Source organism: Caretta caretta, chromosome 15 (genome assembly GCF_965140235.1).
Source record: "Caretta caretta isolate rCarCar2 chromosome 15, rCarCar1.hap1, whole genome shotgun sequence".
Lineage (NCBI taxonomy): Eukaryota > Metazoa > Chordata > Testudines > Cheloniidae > Caretta > Caretta caretta.
The window spans coordinates 31,458,155-31,462,412 of record NC_134220.1 but is presented as its reverse complement, the minus strand read 5'-3'; positions in this window follow the sequence as shown (position 1 = coordinate 31,462,412).

Sequence of the window (4,258 nt, the reverse complement as noted above, 5' to 3'; positions counted from 1 at the left end):
GTCAGAAATGAGAGTCCTATTTATTGCACGATCCTCTCACTTGTGACTTCTAACACTGGGGGCTGGCTGGCTGACCAGTGGGCTCCCACAGTACCATGTGTATCCAGCGCTGCACTCCCATTCTGTGCAAGTTAATTAGGTGCAGTTCAGTGGCGTGTCTCCACTGCTTAGACACCACCCAAAATCACCCTTTGGTGGCCTTTCCTCTTGAAGGCGTGGCAGAGGAGTGTGGGCAGCCCAGCACTGTATGGCAGTGGGAGAGGACAGAGGTGTTACTGGCCTGGTGTGGGCTGCAGGGCAGGACTGAGGTGCAGGAGCAGAGCTGTGCTGGGAACCTTGCTCTGGCCAGTGCTGTTTGCTGTCTTCCCCCTCTGAGCTGGGTAGGTAAATGCTGCCCTAGTGACTCTCATCCCAGGCTCTGGCTCTGCTAGAACAATCATGGTTTCCAGTGGGGTCCCCACCCCATTTTCATTGTTGTCTGTTTACAGGGCATCTTTGTGCAGGCCTTAGCGGGGTGGCTCAGTGAGCTCAAGGAAGATTCAGCTCCTGGCTTGCTGGGTGTGGTGGAGTCTGGCCCCCACTTTGTCAGCAGAAAAGCATTTCAGCAGACAGGAGGGCAGCCAGCTAAGTGTGGCCAGGCTTCTCTGCTCCAAACGCTGCCAAGCTCCCCACGAATGCTGGTCCAGGAGCTGAGAGAGTTGTAGTGGTAAGTGCCTGTGTAGAAATGTAAGCAGCAGCTAGTCTGCTGTGGTTCCTGGCATGGGCTGAAAAGCTGATCTTCCGCATGCAGCAACGACTGATGTGAAAAATCGGCACAGTGCCAGGGCACTGCTCCCTGCACTGCAACCAGCTTGCATATTGTTCATGTCCTGGAGCCAGAAAGAGCACTCTCCACCCTGCAGGTGAGCAAGGAATCCTGTCCCTGTCTCCGCCCTAGTGCAGTGGGCAGCGTTCTCAGACATTCTGGCCCCAGGGGCTGCTGCCTGTACTTAGCCAGATGGTGTCCTGACGCCATGCAGACATTGGTTGCTGTGGGTCTTTCCACAGCCTTGCTGCTCCCCAGCAAAGTAGCCAGATTTTCTCTGAGGCAGGGAAGTCTCGGAGTCTGGCCGAAGCAGCTGTGTGACAACAAGCTGAGCTGCTAGGGGCTGCCGGAATACTCCCTCGTGCCCCCAGCGTGTTACAGGGAGATTATGCAGCCTCCCACCCTGGGAGCTTTGATCAGTGGGTGACTGAGATCTGTGAAGAGCAAGGGAACGACGCCCCCGTGAGGGGCTGTGTAAAAGGCCTGAGTAGGGACAGACGCTAGGTAGCTCTTCGTAGACTCGTAGACTTTAAGGTCAGAAGGGACCATCATGATCATCGAGTCTGACCTCCTGCACAACGCAGGCAACAGAATCTCACCCACCCACTCCTGTGATAAACCTCTCACCTATGTCTGAGCTACTGAAGTCCTCAACTCGTGGTTTAAAGACTTTGAGGTGCAGAGAATCCTCTAGCAAGTGACCTATGCCCCATGCTACAGAGGAAAGTGGAAAAACCCCCAGGGCCTCTGCCAATCTGCCTTGGAGGAAAATTCCTTCCCAACCCCAAATATGGTGATCAGCTGAACCCTGAGCATGTGGGCAAGACTCACCAGCCAGACACCTGGGAAAGAATTCTCTGTAGTAACTCAGATCCCACCCCATCGAACATCCCATCACAGGCCATTGGGCACATCTAATAGAATCCTAGACTTTAAGGTCTGAAGGTCATTATGATCATCTAGTAATGAAGCAGAAAGTAAATACACAAATTTGCTGTCTTCAGAAATCGTCTGCTACAAGCTGCTGTGCCATCTGTCAGCCACGCTCCCAGCGGCGATGCCCTTGTTTTCCGTTACTCCTTACGTCTGGACGGTGAGGCCCATCCCAGGCATGTGATTATGGAGAGGGCATTTGTCTCAGGAGCAGCCCAACGCTGGGTCGTGTCGTGTTGGAGTTTGTTGTGCTTCGAGAGAACAGTGGTGTTAAAAAGAACCCCTAAAAAGCGGCCGCTGTGAGGGCAGAGCGGGTCCGAGTGCATCGCAGCCTGGGAGCCCTGCTACCACGCCTGGCGCCTCCGGAGCCGAGTGACGTGTGGGACATGTCGCCTAGTTGCCTATGTGCTTTTGATCATTTACTCTTCAGTTGCAGATGCTTGACCAGCAATGCAGCGAGCTGCTTCCTCAGACTTCCCCTACCCAAGGCCACTGATGGACTTGGAGCAGGGGGCTGGACATGCTTCCCCAGATCGTTTTGGGAAACCCTTCCCTGCAAGCTGGTGGCCCTTTCTCTGAGCGGGGAGAACAGAAATCGGGGCAGCTGGCAAGTTTCCCCCATCTTCTAGCTCTGCATCTGCAGCTGACTGCGCTTGTGGCTGTCGCTGAGATGCTCTGCTCCGCTTCAGGCACGTGCCCTGGTGTTGCTGTAAGTCACGGGCTGTGGCATCTGGGTCCTACCCAAATGGGAGCTGACTAGCTACACACCACAGTGGCTTGGCCTTCAGAAGAGGCTGTGAGAGGGTACGTCGCTCTGGGTGCCATGTGGCAGGGTGAGGCAAGCCATGGGCTCTTGGCTCTCCGAATGGTAATATGCAGTGCCCAGGGGTCAGGCACTGTATAAATGAGTGTGACGTGCTCTTGGTAGAATGAGATGGGCTTGGTTTGGGTCCTTGCCCCTTGGGGAGTGGGCTCAGTCTGCAGCCTTTCTCCTGGCCCGCTCTGCAGCTCAGACACAAGGAGCAGTGGAACCTGTCTAGGGAGCTAGGCCCGTCCCTTGCCTAGAGAACTAAAATGCAAGTCCCGGGTGGCTTCAGTGGGTCAAGTGGTCAGTGATGCAGTGAGGGGATGTGACTTTCCACAGTCACACAGCAGATGAGTGGAAGTCAGGAGATTTGGCATTCACTCTAACCACTGGATCTCAGTGCCTCTCTGAGCCATCTTCTTGCTCTGCCAGTTCACAGCACAGTACCTGGGCTACAGTTTACATCGACTTCAGGGCCTGTGGACTTCATGGCTAGTTTCCAACAGGCATGGTGTCGGGTCTAGTCTGTGCAATTGACAGGACAGGCAGGGCTGGTGCACATCTGAGTTATTAAATTTAACAGGCACAGGCAGACTTGCCAGTGATGTCTCTGAGTGCGCGTCAGCCCTGCTGGATTCCAGTTGGGTAACTGCGTTCTGCCTCCCTCTGCTCTTCCTGCGGTGTCAGGTGGATACTGGTACTTGTATTGGTGGTGAATAGCTCGATATAGTGGATGCTGTGGAAATACCCAGGGAATCCTGAAGAGCAGCATAGTCTCATCCGATGTGGTGGTGTGCTGCTCTGTGTTCTACCCTAGAGCTGGCTGCATTTTGGATTACAGCGATTCTCGTGTCTGTTCAGACCTTTTGGGGCACAGGCGTTGGGTGACTGTTGAAGCAGAGCTGCTGTTCACCCTCACTGTACTGCTGGTTAAGCTGCCCTGGACCTGGCCATTTTTAGCCTTGAGTGTGTATCGCCATAGCTCTGCCAGGGTCTCATTCCAGCTAGGCGTAATAGCTCTCGGGGCTGGGGGGTAGCAGGGGCTGCTGGACTGTACCATGGCTGCCCAGGGAGCTCACACAGCTCTAAGTGGGCACTGCTGATGTGGCGCTCTTAGCTGTGGCAGCCACGTACAGGTGGGCCCTCCACACGGGCAGCTCTGTCCTGAGCCCCAGGTCCTGGCACAGGCTGCCCAGCCAGCGCAAACACGAGACCTGTGAAAGCGAATACTGGGCGCTCACGGCACGAATGACCAGGTTCGAGCTGAGCTGTGGATAGTGCCCAGTCGTGTCAAGCTGATTACAAGCTTCCCCAGCAATCTGAGGGCCTTGGGGCAGCTGACTGTGGGTGGAGCCCACTCATGCTCCTCCATCACGCACAGGGCGGGGTAACAGCTTGCATTTGGGGAATAAGTGCTGTGGGGGGTAGTAGGGAGGGGAGCAGGGCAGCCTCCCTGCAGCACTGCCCCTTGGGAAGCACATGCTCCCCAGCAGAAGATTCTGGGGTCTCCCAGCATTTGCTCCTGAGAGTCACTGTGGCTCGCAGTGCTGGTTTGGGGAAGGCTGAGGCAGCCCCAGCTCCAGGAGTTCAGAGGGCGACACGCTCCGAGTGTGTCTGGGCTGGTGCACGGGGGGTGTCCTGCCAGAGGATAACCAGGTGCAAATGAGCTCAGATGAGCTGGGGCAGAAGCAGTGAAACAAGATTTATTTACTGCA